Below are 18301 nucleotides of genomic sequence, written 5' to 3'. Positions count from 1 at the left end.
TACTCAGGAGAAACTGGACAACAAATATTGGGGTCAAATTTCTCCTGTTACCCTTGGGAAAATAAAAAATTGCAGGCTAAAAATCATTTTTGAGAAAATATATATATTTTTTTTTTTCATGGCTCTGCGTTATAAACTTCTGTGAAGCACTTGGGGGTTCAAAGTCCTCACCACACATCTAGATTAGTTCCTTTGGGGGTCTAGTTTCCAAAATGGGGTCATTTCTGGGGGATCTCCAATGTTTAGGCACACAGGGGCTCTCCAAACGTGACATGGTGTCCGCTAATGATTGGAGCTAATTTTCCATTTAAAAAGCCAAATGGCGTGCCTTCCCTTCCGAGCCCTGCCGTGCGCCCAAACAGTGGTTTACCCACACATATGGGGTATCAGCGTACTCAGGACAAACTGGACAACAACATTTGGGGTCCAATTTCTCCTATTACCCTTGGCAAAATAGGAAATTCCAGGCTAAAAAATCATTTTTGAGGAAAGAAAAATTATTTATTATTTTCATGGCTCTGCGTTATAATCTTCTGTGAAGCACCTGGGGGTTTAAAATGCTCAATATGCATCTAGATAAGTTCCTTGGGGGGTCTAGTTTCCAAAATGGGGTCACTTGTGGGGAAGCTCCAATGTTTAGGCACACAGGGGCTCTCCAAACGCGACATGGTGTCCGCTAACAATTGGAGCTAATTTTCCATTCAAAAAGTCAAATGGCGCGCCTTCCCTTCCGAGCCCTGCCGAGTGCCCAAACAGTGGTTTACCCCCACATATGAGGTATCGTCGTACTCGGGAGAAATTGCCCAACAAAGTTTATGATCCATTTTATCCTATTGCCCATGTGAAGATGAAAAAATTGAGGCGAAAAGAATTTTTTTGTGAAAAAAAAGTACTTTTTCATTTTTACAGATCAATTTGTGAAGCACCTGAGGGTTTAAAGTGCTCACTAGGCATCTAGATAAGATCCTTGGGGGGTCTAGTTTCCAAAATGGGGTCACTTGTGGGGGAGCGCCAATGTTTAGGCACACAGGGTCTCTCCAAACGCGACATGGTGTCCGCTAAAGAGTGGAGCCAATTTTTCATTCAAAAAGTCACATGGCGCGCCTTCCCTTCCAAGCCCTGCCGTGCGCCCAAACAGTGGTTTACCCCCACATATGGGGTATCAGCGTACTCAGGGCAAATTGGACAACAACTTTCGTGGTTCAGTTTCTCCTTTTACCATTGGGAAAATAAAAAAATTGTTGCTAAAAGATAATTTTTGTGACTAAAAAGTTAAATGTTCATTTTTTCCTTCCATGTTGCTTCTGCTGCTGTGAAGTACCTGAAGGGTTAATAAACTTCGTGAATGTGGTTTTGAGTACCTTGAGGGGTGCAGTTTTTAGAATGGTATCACTTTTGGGTATTTTCAGCCATATAGACCCCTCAAACTGACTTCAAATGTGAGGTGGTCCCTAAAAAAAATGGTTTTGTAAATTTCGTTGTAAAAATGACAAATCGCTGGTCAAATTTTAACCCTTATAACTTCCTAGCAAAAAAAAATTTTGTTTCCAAAATTGTGCTGATGTAAAGTATACATGTGGGAAATGTTATTTATTAACTATTTTGTGTCACATAACTCTCTGGTTTAACAGAATAAAAATTCAAAATGTGAAAATTGCGAAATTTTCAAAATTTTCGCCAAATTTCCGTTTTTATCACAAATAAACGCAGAATTTATTGACCTAAATTTACCACTAACATGAAGCCCAATATGTCACGAAAAAACAATCTCAGAACTGCTAGGATCCGTTGAAGCGTTCCTGAGTTATTACCTCATAAAGGGACACTGGTCAGAATTGCAAAAAACGGCAAGGTCTTTAAGGTCAAAATAGGCTGGGTCATGAAGGGGTTAAAAGGTCGTTACCTTATAGCCAATTGTTGAGGACAAAAAGGGTTAATAATACAGCTAGAGGGTTTGAGGAGCAGTCAAAGTCAACGATTTCGAGACAGAGGGTATCCTGAAGACATTCTCGGGAACGCCATCGAACAGGTTAATACCGGCTCGCAACCAGCACATTCTATTGAGACTCCCCCTCGGCGGTTTACCTTTTGCTTCCAATATAGCCCCATGGATAGGGATATTAGATCGATAATAAGAAAACACTGGCATATATTGGAAAGGGATAGAGAGCTGGCCAGTGTAGCTTCAGGGGGTCCTCTGATTGCGAATAGATGGGGGGAAAGAGTAAGAGATGTGTTAGTCCGGAACCGTATAACTGATTACAAAAGTACTTGGTTAGAACAAATGACCCCGAAAGGGAATCATAGATGCGGACAGTGTCGGTATTGCCGTTTCCGTATCCAGGCTCCCGTTTTGAATATTGGTCCCTGTACACACCATGTTAAACAACTAATCACCTGCAGGACAGATTACGTAGTTTACGTGATATTCTGTCCTTGCAGGAGATTTTATATAGGGAAAACAATTAGGAAACTATATATGCGCTTTAGGGAACATCAGAAGTCTATCGATTCAGGGAAAGGCGTTCCTAGACTGATTCAGCACATCAGAGAATGCCATGAAGGCAACTCTGATGTGTTAACCTTTGCAGGGATTGAGAAAATTTTTTTGCCAAAACAAGGAGGAGATCTGCAGAGGCTATTGTTACAACGAGAGGCTAGATGGATCATGAGAACAAAGGCGACAGGATCGGCTTGTCTTAATGAAAAAATTGATATGTCCGTATTTCTATAATAACTGTGTTTGATATACCGCTATAATAGTACCATTCTTATTGTGATCAATTTGCAATCTATAACAGGTATCCTCTTTGCATTACTTTCTCTCAGTGTAATTATGTCTGTAAATGTATAGATCGGTAATTATATAGGAATTAGATGCAATACCAGCTTTGGGTTACACCTGGCGTTACTCCCTTCCAGCGTGGACCCGTAGAAGCGCCGGTGTTGGCGTGAAACGGCTGTTGTCCTCTCCCCGCTCACCTCTCTTTGTTGTTCGTCTCCCCCGTGCCGTGAAGATGGTTTCACAATTGCTTTAATAAAGGAATAGTCTGCTCCACAGGGTCGGTGAGTGTTGCCACGTCTTTTTCTATTTTTGCTACTATATGTTTGCTTTGTTTCGGACGTGAGCACCTCCCTAAAACGTTAGAGTGTGGAGCAGCCGAGCCTATCTCGCTGTTGGGCTGTGCTGCTTTTCTTTTTTCTTTTTATATTGGACATGTGAATAAATACATCACATTTTTGCAAAGATATACCATAAGAGTGCGGCTGATTTTTCTATATCGCCAGAACCACGACCAGAACAGGAATACATCGCCAGAAACACGACCAGAACAGGAATACATCGCCAGAACCACGACCAGAACAGAAATACATCGCCAGAACCACGACCAGAACAGAAATGCATCGCCAGAACCACAACCAGAACAGGAATACATCGCCAGAAAAACGATAAGAACAGGAATATATCGCCAGAACCACGACCAGAACAGGAATACATCGCCAGAACCACGACCAGAACAGGAATACATCGCCAGAACCACGACCAGAACAGGAATACATCGCCAGAAACACGACCAGAACAGGAATACATCGCCAGAACCACGACCAGAACAGGAATACATCGCCAGAACCACGACCAGAACAGGAATACATCGCCAGAAACACGACCAGAACAGGAATACATCGCCAGAACCACGATCAGAACAGGAATACATCGCCAGAAACACGACCAGAACAGGAATACATCGCCAGAAACACGACTAGAACAGGAATACATCGCCAGAACCACGACCAGAACAGGAATACATCGCCAGAAACACGACCAGAACAGTGTTATGTAGGCAATCCAGTGACACAGTGTGCCAGCAATCAGAGCACATACAGTGATCTGACAATAACCCAAAAAACAATAGAACGAGCTCTGAGACGTGGAATCTCTGTAGACCGCAATACCTGAACCTATCCTAAACACAACTAAAGGCAGCTGTGGATTGCGCCTGACACTACCTATGCAACTCGGCACAGCCTGAGGAGCTGACTAGCCTGAAGATAGAAAAACAAGCCTGACTTGCCTCAGAGAAATACCCCAAAGGAAAAGGCAGCCCCCCACATATAATGACTGTTAGCAAGATGAAAAGACAAACGTAGGGATGAAATAGATTCAGCAAAGTGAGGCCCGATATTCTAGATAGAGCGAGGATAGCAAAGAGAACTTTGCAGTCTACAAAAAACCCTAAAGCAAAAAACCCACGCAAAGGGGGCAAAAAGACCCACCGTGCCGAACTAACGGCACGGCGGTACACCCTTTGCGTCTCAGAGCTTCCAGCAAAACGAATTAACAAGCTGGACAGAAAAAGTAGCAACAAAAGCAAAGAAGCACTTATCTAAGCAGAGCAGCAGGCCACAGGAAAGATCCAGAAGCTCAGATCCAACACTGGAACATTGACAAGGAGCAAGGAAGACAAAATCAGGTGGAGTTAAATAACAAAGCAGCCAACGAGCTCACCAGAACACCTGAGGGAGGAAGCTCAGAAGCTGCAGTACCACTTGTGACCACAGGAGTGAATTCAGCCACAGAATTCACAACAGTACCCCCCCCTTGAGGAGGGGTCACCGAACCCTCACCAGAGCCCCCAGGCCGACCAGGATGAGCCACATGAAAGGCACGAACAAGATCTGGAGCATGGACATCAGAGGCAAAAACTCAGGAATTATCTTCCTGAGCATAACCCTTCCATTTAACCAGATACTGGAGTTTCCGTCTAGAAACACGAGAATCCAAAATTTTCTCCACAATATACTCCAATTCCCCCTCCACCAAAACCGGGGCAGGAGGCTCAACAGATGGAACCATAGGTGCCACGTATCTCCGCAACAACGACCTATGGAATACATTATGTATGGAAAAGGAGTCTGGGAGGGTCAGACGAAAAGACACAGGATTGAGAATCTCAGAAATCCTATACGGACCAATAAAACGAGGTTTAAATTTAGGAGAGGAAACCTTCATAGGAATATGACGAGAAGATAACCAAACCAGATCCCCAACACGAAGTCGGGGACCCACACGGAGTCTGCGATTAGCGAAAAGTTGAGCCTTCTCCTGGGACAAGGTCAAATTGTCCACTACCTGAGTCCAGATCTGCTGCAACCTGTCCACCACAGAATCCACACCAGGACAGTCCGAAGACTCAACCTGTCCTGAAGAGAAACGAGGATGGAACCCAGAATTGCAGAAAAATGGAGAGACCAAGGTAGCCGAGCTGGCCCGATTATTAAGGGCGAACTCAGCCAACGGCAAAAAGGACACCCAATCATCCTGGTCTGCAGAAACAAAACATCTCAGATATGTTTCCAAGGTCTGATTGGTTCGTTCGGTCTGGCCATTAGTCTGAGGATGGAAAGCCGAGGAAAAAGATAGGTCAATGCCCATCCTACCACAAAAGGCTCGCCAAAACCTTGAAACAAACTGGGAACCTCTGTCAGAAACAATATTCTCAGGAATGCCATGCAAACGAACCACATGCTGGAAGAACAAAGGCACCAAATCAGAGGAGGAAGGCAATTTAACCAAGGGCACCAGATGGACCATTTTAGAAAAGCGATCACAGACCACCCAAATGACTGACATCTTTTGAGAAACGGGAAGGTCAGAAATGAAATCCATCGAAATATGTGTCCAAGGCCTCTTTGGGACCGGCAAGGGCAAAAGCAACCCACTGGCACGTGAACAGCAGGGCTTAGCCCTAGCACAAATCCCACAGGACTGCACAAAAGTACGTACATCCCGTGACAGAGATGGCCACCAGAAGGATCTAGCCACTAACTCTCTTGTACCAAAGATTCCAGGATGACCAGCCAACACCGAACAATGAAGTTCAGAGATAACTTTACTAGTCCACCTATCAGGGACGAACAGTTTCTCCGCCGGACAACGATCAGGTTTATTCGCCTGAAATTTTTGCAACACTCGCCGCAAATCAGGGGAGATGGCAGACACAATGACTCCTTCCTTGAGGATACTCGCCGGCTCAGATGAACCCGGAGAGTCGGGCACAAAACTCCTAGACAGAGCATCCGCCTTCACATTTTTAGAGCCCGGAAGGTACGAAATCACAAAATCGAAGCGGGCAAAAAATAACGACCAACGGGCCTGTCTAGGATTCAAGCGCTTGGCAGACTCGAGATAAGTAAGGTTCTTATGATCAGTCAATACCACCACGCGATGCTTAGCTCCTTCAAGCCAATGACGCCATTCCTCGAATGCCCACTTCATGGCCAGCAACTCTCGGTTGCCCACATCATAATTACGCTCAGCAGCCGAAAACTTCCTGGAAAAGAAAGCACATGGTTTCAACACTGAGCAACCAGAACCTCTCTGTGACAAAACCGCCCCTGCTCCAATCTCAGAAGCATCAACCTCGACCTGGAACGGAAGAGAAACATCTGGTTGACACAACACAGGGGCAGAACAAAAACGACGCTTCAACTCCTGAAAAGCTTCCACAGCAGCAGAAGACCAATTAACCAAATCAGCACCCATCTTGGTCAAATCGGTGAATGGTTTAGCAATGCTAGAAAAATTACAGATGAAGCGACGATAAAAATTAGCAAAGCCCAGGAACTTTTGCAGACTTTTCAGAGATGTCGGCTGAGTCCAATCCTGGATGGCTTGGACCTTAACCGGATCCATCTCGATAGTAGAAGGGGAAAAGATGAACCCCAAAAATGAAACCTTCTGCACACCGAAGAGACACTTTGATCCCTTCACAAACAAAGAATTAGCACGCAGGACCTGGAAAACCATTCTGACCTGCTTCACATGAGAGTCCCAATCATCTGGGAAGATCAAAATGTCATCCAAGTAAACAATCAGGAATTTATCCAGATACTCACGGAAGATGTCATGCATAAAAGACTGAAACACAGATGGAGCATTGGCAAGTCCGAACGGCATCACTAGATACTCAAAATGACCCTCGGGCGTATTAAATGCAGTTTTCCATTCATCTCCTTGCCTGATTCTCACCAGATTATACGCACCACGAAGATCTATCTTAGTGAACCAACTAGCCCCCTTAATCCGAGCAAACAAGTCAGATAACAATGGCAAGGGATACTGAAATTTAACAGTGATCTTATTAAGAAGGCGGTAATCAATACATGGTCTCAGCGAACCATCCTTCTTGGCTACAAAGAAGAACCCTGCTCCCAGTGGTGATGACGATGGGCGAATATGTCCCTTCTCCAGGGATTCCTTCACATAACTGCGCATAGCGGCGTGTTCAGGCACGGATAAATTAAATAATCGACCTTTTGGGATTTTACTACCAGGAATCAAATTGATAGCACAATCACAATCCCTATGCGGAGGTAGGGCATCGGACTTGGGCTCTTCAAATACATCCTGATAATCAGACAAGAACTCTGGGACCTCAGAAGGAGTGGATGACGAAATAGACAAAAATGGAACATCACCATGTACCCCCTGACAACCCCAGCTGGATACCGACATAGAGTTCCAATCCAATACTGGATTATGGGTTTGCAGCCATGGCAACCCCAACACGACCACATCATGCAGATTATGTAGCACCAGAAAGCGAATAACTTCCTGATGTGCAGGAGCCATGCACATGGTCAGCTGGGTCCAGTACTGAGGTTTATTCTTGGCCAAAGGTGTAGCATCAATTCCTCTCAACGGAATAGGACACCGCAAAGGCTCCAAGAAAAACCCACAACGTTTAGCATAATCCAAATCCATCAGATTCAGGGCAGCGCCTGAATCCACAAACGCCATGACAGAATACGATGACAAAGAGCATATCAAGGTAATGGACAGAAGGAATTTGGATTGTACAGTACCAATGACGGCAGACCTATCGAACCGCTTAGTGCGCTTAGGACAATCAGAAATAGCATGAGTGGAATCACCACAGTAGAAACACAGACCATTCAGACGTCTGTGTTCTTGCCGTTCAACTCTGGTCATAGTCCTATCGCACTGCATAGGCTCAGGTTTAATCTTAGACAATACCGCCAAATGGTGCACAGATTTACGCTCGCGCAAGCGTCGACCGATCTGAATGGCCAAAGACATAGACTCATTCAAACCAGTAGGCATAGGAAAACCCACCATGACATCCTTAAGAGCCTCAGAGAGACCCTTTCTGAACAAAGCTGCCAGCGCAGATTCATTCCACAGAGTGAGTACTGACCACTTCCTAAATTTCTGACAATATACTTCTATATCATCCTGGCCCTGGCACAAAGCCAGCAAATTTTTCTCAGCCTGATCCACTGAATTAGGCTCATCGTAAAGTAATCCGAGCGCCAGGAAAAACGCATTGACATTACTCAATGCAGGGTCTCCTGGCGCAAGAGAAAATGCCCAGTCCTGAGGGTCGCCGCGCAAAAAAGAAATAATAATCAAAACCTGTTGAATAGGATTACCAGAAGAATGAGGTTTCAAGGCCAGAAATAGCTTACAATTATTTTTGAAATTAAGAAACTTAGTTCTATCACCAAAAAACAAATCAGGAATAGGAATTCTTGGTTCTAACATAGATTTCTCATCAATAGTATCTTGAATCCTTTGTACATTTGTAACGAGATTATCCATTGAAGAGCACAGACCCTGAATATCCATGTCCACACCTGTGTCCTGAAACACCCAAATGTCTAGGGGAAAAAAAAGACTGAACACAGAGCTGAGAAAAAAAATGATGTCAGAACTTCTTTTTTCCCTCTATTGAGAATCATTAGGCGGGCTCCTTGTACTGTTATGTAGGCAATCCAGTGACACAGTGTGCCAGCAATCAGAGCACATACAGTGATCTGACAATAACCCAAAAAACAATAGAACGAGCTCTGAGACGTGGAATCTCTGTAGACCGCAATACCTGAACCTATCCTAAACACAACTAAAGGCAGCTGTGGATTGCGCCTGACACTACCTATGCAACTCGGCACAGCCTGAGGAGCTGACTAGCCTGAAGATAGAAAAACAAGCCTGACTTGTCTCAGAGAAATACCCCAAAGGAAAAGGCAGCCCCCCACATATAATGACTGTTAGCAAGATGAAAAGACAAACGTAGGGATGAAATAGATTCAGCAAAGTGAGGCCCGATATTCTAGATAGAGCGAGGATAGCAAAGAGAACTTTGCAGTCTACAAAAAACCCTAAAGCAAAAAACCACGCAAAGGGGGCAAAAAGACCCACCGTGCCGAACTAACGGCACGGCGGTACACCCTTTGTGTCTCAGAGCTTCCAGCAAAACGAATTAACAAGCTGGACAGAAAAAGTAGCAACAAAAGCAAAGAAGCACTTATCTAAGCAGAGCAGCAGGCCACAGGAAAGATCCAGAAGCTCAGATCCAACACTGGAACATTGACAAGGAGCAAGGAAGACAGAATCAGGTGGAGTTAAATAACAAAGCAGCCAACGAGCTCACCAGAACACCTGAGGGAGGAAGCTCAGAAGCTGCAGTACCACTTGTGACCACAGGAGTGAATTCAGCCACAGAATTCACAACAGAACAGGAATACATCGCCAGAACCACGACCAGAACAGGAATACATCGCCAGAAACACGACCAGAACAGGAATACATCGCCAGAACCACGACCAGAACAGGAATACATCGCCAGAACCACGACCAGAACAGGAATACATTGCCAGAACCACGACCAGAACAGGAATACATCGCCAGAAACACGACCAGAACAGGAATACATCGCCAGAACCACGATCAGAACAGGAATACATCGCCAGAACCACGACCAGAACAGGAATACATCGCCAGAACCACGACCAGAACAGGAATACATCGCCAGAAACACGACCAGAACAGGAATACATCGCCAGAAACACGACCAGAACAGGAATACATCGCCAGAACCACGACCAGAACAGGAATACATCACCAGAAACACGATCAGAACAGGAATACATCGCCAGAACTACGATCAGAACAGGAATACATCGCCAGAACCACGACCAGAACAGGAATACATCGCCAGAAACACGACCAGAACAGGAATACATCGCCAGAAACACGACCAGAACAGGAATACATCGCCAGAAACACGACCAGAACAGGAATACATCGCCAGAACCACGATCAGAACAGGAATACATCGCCAGAACCACGACCAGAACAGGAATACATCGCCAGAAACACGACCAGAACAGGAATACATCGCCAGAAACACGACCAGAACAGGAATACATCGCCAGAAACACGACCAGAACAGGAATACATCGCCAGAACCACGACTCTGCGGCACTCTCCATTGTGATCCTCCAGGTACATACACTCGCTGCTTATCTGGCTCTCCATTAGTATTCATTATGTGTGGTGTCCCTGTTAACCCTTTCCCCTCGGCTTTGGCTTTTTGCAGCATACTGCAGCTCTTGGATTTTCTGTTCTTGCTAACGCTCATCCAGGCTTTTTGGCTTCCTCATCCAGGTAGTATGTTGCTCCCACTTACTCCATTACTCTACCTCTCTTCTGTGTGTAGCTCCAGACGTTCATTTTCCATTAGGCATCATTTACATCATTCTCCTTTTCCACTTTTCTCTTTCAGGACCCATGTTACCTACGTTTTTTGTTCTCTCTTCCTCATTCATTTTCTTTTTTTTTTTTTTTCCCTGTTTTCTGGGATGCCCAGTTACATTTATGTGCACAGACTCACGTATCCCTTATTCTTCTAGGTCCTCACGTTAGACCATCCACTATGCTATTCCATATAGCTTCACTGGAGGCGTATTCTGTATCTCATGTCTGCGTTTCTAGTATCTGTAGAGTGCATTTCTGCTATGTATCCTTTTGTTTACTCTCCTCACTGAACTAGACCCTCTCGGCCTGAGGTCACACTATTACCAGCGTCCTTCCATCTCCAGCACTATTGTTACTTCCCTTATCCAGCATCTCAGCACGGACTATATCTCCACCTCGCACGGAGCACCTATTGTTCTGGATAGACTCATCTCTCTGGCACATGTCTCCCTGAACCAGATGGAGCATCACGTAGATTTTCGTTTTTTCACCATTAGATCTCTTTTTCGTTTTTTGCATTATATGACGTATATTTCCGCATCATGTGACACTGTATTCATTTATATGTTTCATAGTCAATGTCAAAGAAACGCTCTGACGAAGGTCCGGTGTGGACCGAAAACGTTTAGCACTTTTGTTTGTCTGGATGCATCAATAAACTAAGAAGCTTTTCTTCTCAAATTGAGTGCCAAGTTTTATTCAGCAGAACAGGAATACATCGCCAGAACCACGACCAGAACAGGAATACATCGCCAGAACCACGACCAGAACAGGAATACATCGCCAGAAACACGACCAGAACAGGAATACATCGCCAGAACCACGACCAGAACAGGAATACATCGCCAGAAACACGACCAGAACAGGAATACATCGCCAGAACCACGACCAGAACAGGAATACATCGCCAGAACCACGACCAGAACAGGAATACATCGCCAGAACCACGACCAGAACAGGAATACATCGCCAGAAACACGACCAGAACAGGAATACATCGCCAGAACCACGACCAGAACAGGAATACATCGCCAGAACCATGACCAGAACAGGAATACATAGCTAGAACCACGACCAGAACAGGAATACATCGCCAGAACCACGACCAGAACAGGAATACATCGCCAGAACCACGACCAGAACAGGAATACATCGCCAGAAACACGACCAGAACAGGAATACATCGCCAGAACCACGACCAGAACAGGAATACATCGCCAGAACCACGACCAGAACAGGAATACATCGCCAGAACCACGACCAGAACAGGAATACATCGCCAGAACCACGACCAGAACAGGAATACATCGCCAGAACCACGACCAGAACAGGAATACATCGCCAGAACCACGACCAGAACAGGAATACATCGCCAGAAACACGACCAGAACAGGAATACATCGCCAGAACCACGACCAGAACAGGAATACATCGCCAGAACCACGACCAGAACAGGAATACATCGCCAGAACCACGACCAGAACAGGAATACATCGCCAGAACCACGACCAGAACAGGAATACATCGCCAGAAACACGACCAGAACAGGAATACATCGCCAGAACCACAACCAGAACAGGAATACATCGCTAGAACCACGACCAGAACACGAATACATCGCCAGAAACACGATCAGCAGAGAGAGTGATTTTATTCGCTGGCACGGCCGATCTCGTCGGCCAATCATTGTGTAGGGTCACGGGAATGAGCGCTCTCGTTTATTGCCTTTGGATACATACAGCAGGAAACCATCTGATATCATCTGTAATTCCTATAAATATTCGGTTCGGGCTGACGTACATCAGTATCAGGCGCCCCCTGTCGCCTTAGTGACCCTTCAAGCCAATGACGCCATTCCTCGAATGCCCACTTCATGGCCAGCAACTCTCGGTTGCCCACATCATAATTACGCTCAGCAGCCGAAAACTTCCTGGAAAAGAAAGCACATGGTTTCAACACTGAGCAACCAGAACCTCTCTGTGACAAAACCGCCCCTGCTCCAATCTCAGAAGCATCAACCTTGACCTGGAACGGAAGAGAAACATCTGGTTGACACAACACAGGGGCAGAACAAAAACGACGCTTCAACTCCTGAAAAGCTTCCACAGCAGCAGAAGACCAATTAACCAAATCAGCACCCTTCTTGGTCAAATCGGTCAATGGTTTGGCAATGCTAGAAAAATTACAGATGAAGCGACGATAAAAATTAGCAAAGCCCAGGAACTTTTGCAGACTTTTCAGAGATGTCGGCTGAGTCCAATCCTGGATGGCTTGGACCTTAACCGGATCCATCTCGATAGTAGAAGGGGAAAAGATGAACCCCAAAAATGAAACCTTCTGCACACCGAAGAGACACTTTGATCCCTTCACAAACAAAGAATTAGCACGCAGGACCTGGAAAACCATTCTGACCTGCTTCACATGAGAGTCCCAATCATCTGGGAAGATCAAAATGTCATCCAAGTAAACAATCAGGAATTTATCCAGATACTCACGGAAGATGTCATGCATAAAAGACTGAAACACAGATGGAGCATTGGCAAGTCCGAACGGCATCACTAGATACTCAAAATGACCCTCGGGCGTATTAAATGCAGTTTTCCATTCATCTCCTTGCCTGATTCTCACCAGATTATACGCACCACGAAGATCTATCTTAGTGAACCAACTAGCCCCCTTAATCCGAGCAAACAAGTCAGATAACAATGGCAAGGGATACTGAAATTTAACAGTGATCTTATTAAGAAGGCGGTAATCAATACATGGTCTCAGCGAACCATCCTTCTTGGCTACAAAGAAGAACCCTGCTCCCAGTGGTGATGACGATGGGCGAATATGTCCCTTCTCCAGGGATTCCTTCACATAACTGCGCATAGCGGCGTGTTCAGGCACGGATAAATTAAATAATCGACCTTTTGGGATTTTACTACCAGGAATCAAATTGATAGCACAATCACAATCCCTATGCGGAGGTAGGGCATCGGACTTGGGCTCTTCAAATACATCCTGATAATCAGACAAGAACTCTGGGACCTCAGAAGGAGTGGATGACGAAATAGACAAAAATGGAACATCACCATGTACCCCCTGACAACCCCAGCTGGATACCGACATAGAGTTCCAATCCAATACTGGATTATGGGTTTGCAGCCATGGCAACCCCAACACGACCACATCATGCAGATTATGTAGCACCAGAAAGCGAATAACTTCCTGATGTGCAGGAGCCATGCACATGGTCAGCTGGGTCCAGTACTGAGGTTTATTCTTGGCCAAAGGTGTAGCATCAATTCCTCTCAACGGAATAGGACACCGCAAAGGCTCCAAGAAAAACCCACAACGTTTAGCATAATCCAAATCCATCAGATTCAGGGCAGCGCCTGAATCCACAAACGCCATGACAGAATACGATGACAAAGAGCATATCAAGGTAATGGACAGAAGGAATTTGGATTGTACAGTACCAATGACGGCAGACCTATCGAACCGCTTAGTGCGCTTAGGACAATCAGAAATAGCATGAGTGGAATCACCACAGTAGAAACACAGACCATTCAGACGTCTGTGTTCTTGCCGTTCAACTCTGGTCATAGTCCTATCGCACTGCATAGGCTCAGGTTTAATCTTAGACAATACCGCCAAATGGTGCACAGATTTACGCTCGCGCAAGCGTCGACCGATCTGAATGGCCAAAGACATAGACTCATTCAAACCAGTAGGCATAGGAAAACCCACCATGACATCCTTAAGAGCCTCAGAGAGACCCTTTCTGAACAAAGCTGCCAGCGCAGATTCATTCCACAGAGTGAGTACTGACCACTTCCTAAATTTCTGACAATATACTTCTATATCATCCTGGCCCTGGCACAAAGCCAGCAAATTTTTCTCAGCCTGATCCACTGAATTAGGCTCATCGTAAAGTAATCCGAGCGCCAGGAAAAACGCATTGACATTACTCAATGCAGGGTCTCCTGGCGCAAGAGAAAATGCCCAGTCCTGAGGGTCGCCGCGCAAAAAAGAAATAATAATCAAAACCTGTTGAATAGGATTACCAGAAGAATGAGGTTTCAAGGCCAGAAATAGCTTACAATTATTTTTGAAATTAAGAAACTTAGTTCTATCACCAAAAAACAAATCAGGAATAGGAATTCTTGGTTCTAACATAGATTTCTCATCAATAGTATCTTGAATCCTTTGTACATTTGTAACGAGATTATCCATTGAAGAGCACAGACCCTGAATATCCATGTCCACACCTGTGTCCTGAAACACCCAAATGTCTAGGGGAAAAAAAAGACTGAACACAGAGCTGAGAAAAAAAATGATGTCAGAACTTCTTTTTTCCCTCTATTGAGAATCATTAGGCGGGCTCCTTGTACTGTTATGTAGGCAATCCAGTGACACAGTGTGCCAGCAATCAGAGCACATACAGTGATCTGACAATAACCCAAAAAACAATAGAACGAGCTCTGAGACGTGGAATCTCTGTAGACCGCAATACCTGAACCTATCCTAAACACAACTAAAGGCAGCTGTGGATTGCGCCTGACACTACCTATGCAACTCGGCACAGCCTGAGGAGCTGACTAGCCTGAAGATAGAAAAACAAGCCTGACTTGCCTCAGAGAAATACCCCAAAGGAAAAGGCAGCCCCCCACATATAATGACTGTTAGCAAGATGAAAAGACAAACGTAGGGATGAAATAGATTCAGCAAAGTGAGGCCCGATATTCTAGATAGAGCGAGGATAGCAAAGAGAACTTTGCAGTCTACAAAAAACCCTAAAGCAAAAAACCACGCAAAGGGGGCAAAAAGACCCACCGTGCCGAACTAACGGCACGGCGGTACACCCTTTGCGTCTCAGAGCTTCCAGCAAAACGAATTAACAAGCTGGACAGAAAAAGTAGCAACAAAAGCAAAGAAGCACTTATCTAAGCAGAGCAGCAGGCCACAGGAAAGATCCAGAAGCTCAGATCCAACACTGGAACATTGACAAGGAGCAAGGAAGACAGAATCAGGTGGAGTTAAATAACAAAGCAGCCAACCAGCTCACCAGAACACCTGAGGGAGGAAGCTCAGAAGCTGCAGTACCACTTGTGACCACAGGAGTGAATTCAGCCACAGAATTCACAACAGAACAGGAATACATCGCCAGAACCACGACCAGAACAGGAATACATCGCCAGAAACACGACCAGAACAGGAATACATCGCCAGAACCACGACCAGAACAGGAATACATCGCCAGAACCACGACCAGAACAGGAATACATCGCCAGAACCACGACCAGAACAGGAATACATCGCCAGAAACACGACCAGAACAGGAATACATCGCCAGAACCACGATCAGAACAGGAATACATCGCCAGAACCACGACCAGAACAGGAATACATCGCCAGAAACACGACCAGAACAGGAATACATCGCCAGAAACACGACCAGAACAGGAATACATCGCCAGAACCACGACCAGAACAGGAATACATCGCCAGAAACACGACCAGAACAGGAATACATCGCCAGAACCACGATCAGAACAGGAATACATCGCCAGAACCACGACCAGAACAGGAATACATCGCCAGAAACACGACCAGAACAGGAATACATCGCCAGAAACACGACCAGAACAGGAATACATCGCCAGAAACACGACCAGAACAGGAATACATCGCCAGAACCACGACTCTGCGGCACTCTCCATTGTGATCCTCCAGGTACATACACTCGCTGCTTATCTGGCTCTCCATTAGTATTCATTATGTGTGGTGTCCCTGTTAACCCTTTCCCCTCGGCTTTGGCTTTTTGCAGCATACTGCAGCTCTTGGATTTTCTGTTCTTGCTAACGCTCATCCAGGCTTTTTGGCTTCCTCATCCAGGTAGTATGTTGCTCCCACTTACTCCATTACTCTACCTCTCTTCTGTGTGTAGCTCCAGACGTTCATTTTCCATTAGGCATCATTTACATCATTCTCCTTTTCCACTTTTCTCTTTCAGGACCCATGTTACCTACTTTTTTTGTTCTCTCTTCCTCATTCATTTTCTTTTTTTTTTTTTCCCTGTTTTCTGGGATGCCCAGTTACATTTATGTGCACAGACTCACGTATCCCTTATTCTTCTAGGTCCTCACGTTAGACCATCCACTATGCTATTCCATATAGCTTCACTGGAGGCGTATTCTGTATCTCATGTCTGCGTTTCTAGTATCTGTAGAGTGCATTTCTGCTATGTATCCTTTTGTTTACGCTCCTCACTGAACTAGACCCTCTCGGCCTGAGGTCACACTATTACCAGCGTCCTTCCATCTCCAGCACTATTGTTACTTCCCTTATCCAGCATCTCAGCACGGACTATATCTCCACCTCGCACGGAGCACCTATTGTTCTGGATAGACTCATCTCTCTGGCACATGTCTCCCTGAACCAGATGGAGCATCACGTAGATTTTCGTTTTTTCACCATTAGATCTCTTTTTCGTTTTTTTGCATTATATGACGTATATTTCCGCATCATGTGACACTGTATTCATTTATATGTTTCATAGTCAATGTCAAAGAAACGCTCTGACGAAGGTCCGGTGTGGACCGAAAACGTTTAGCACTTTTGTTTGTCTGGATGCATCAATAAACTAAGAAGCTTTTCTTCTCAAATTGAGTGCCAAGTTTTATTCAGCAGAACAGGAATACATCGCCAGAACCACGACCAGAACAGGAATACATCGCCAGAACCACGACCAGAACAGGAATACATCGCCAGAAACACGACCAGAACAGGAATACATCGCCAGAACCACGACCAGAACAGGAATACATCGCCAGAAACACGACCAGAACAGGAATACATCGCCAGAACCACGACCAGAACAGGAATACATCGCCAGAACCACGACCAGAACAGGAATACATCGCCAGAACCACGACCAGAACAGGAATACATCGCCAGAACCACGACCAGAACAGGAATACATCGCCAGAACCACGACCAGAACAGGAATACATCGCCAGAAACACGACCAGAACAGGAATACATCGCCAGAAGCACGACCAGAACAGGAATACATCGCCAGAAACACGACCAGAACAGGAATACATCGCCAGAACCACGACCAGAACAGGAATACATCGCCAGAACCACGACCAGAACAGGAATACATCGCCAGAACCACGACCAGAACAGGAATACATCGCCAGAAACACGACCAGAACAGGAATACATCGCCAGAACCACGACCAGAACAGGAATACATCGCCAGAACCACGACCAGAACAGGAATACATCGCCAGAACCACGACCAGAACAGGAATACATCGCCAGAACCACGACCAGAACAGGAATACATCGCCAGAACCACACCAGAACAGGAATACATCGCTAGAACCACGACCAGAACACGAATACATCGCCAGAAACACGATCAGCAGAGAGAGTGATTTTATTCGCTGGCACGGCCAATCTCGTCGGCCAATCATTGTGTAGGGTCACGGGAATGAGCGCTCTCGTTTATCGCCTTTGGATACATACAGCAGGAAACCATCTGATATCATCTGTAATTCCTATAAATATTCGGTTCGGGCTGACGTACATCAGTATCAGGCGCCCCCTGTCGCCTTAGTGACCCCACTCTGAAATACTGGAAGATTAGCTACGCACCGCCCGCACACGCTGATCATACGCACACGCTGCGCCTGCGTAAAATCCGCGCCTTCGGCGCTTTTTGGTCAGGAGCGTTTCTGGCTC

General features: G+C 45.5%; 2 long non-coding RNA genes across 5 annotated transcripts in view; both read left to right on the top strand.

The window, feature by feature from the left end:
* LOC138650859 (uncharacterized) overlaps positions 1 to 11242 on the top strand; it is a 248354-nt gene extending 237112 nt beyond the window's left edge. Inside the window, exons 1-4 of one of the 3 annotated variants that reach the window (XR_011315406.1) lie at positions 10283 to 10309; positions 10404 to 10471; positions 10717 to 10823; positions 10939 to 11242. This is a non-coding gene — a long non-coding RNA (uncharacterized lncRNA). Of the gene's footprint in view, positions 1 to 10270; positions 10310 to 10403; positions 10472 to 10716; positions 10824 to 10938 lie in introns of those variants that run through there. The other 2 variants (XR_011315407.1, XR_011315408.1) reach the window with 2 other exon arrangements.
* A 5000-nt stretch (positions 11243 to 16242) lies between these two features.
* Positions 16243 to 17214, top strand: LOC138651772 (uncharacterized). Of its 2 annotated transcripts, XR_011315531.1 has the most exons (4): positions 16256 to 16282; positions 16377 to 16444; positions 16688 to 16794; positions 16910 to 17214. It is a non-coding gene; the product is annotated as an uncharacterized lncRNA (long non-coding RNA). The 2 variants fall into 2 exon arrangements; XR_011315532.1 differs by lacking the exon at positions 16377 to 16444 and having other exon boundaries at positions 16243 to 16282.
* The last annotated feature ends 1087 nt before the right edge of the window (positions 17215 to 18301 follow it).

The sequence above is a fragment of the Ranitomeya imitator genome, chromosome 10 (assembly GCF_032444005.1).
Source record: "Ranitomeya imitator isolate aRanImi1 chromosome 10, aRanImi1.pri, whole genome shotgun sequence".
NCBI lineage: Eukaryota > Metazoa > Chordata > Amphibia > Anura > Dendrobatidae > Ranitomeya > Ranitomeya imitator.
This window is presented reverse-complemented; position numbering and strand designations above follow the sequence as displayed.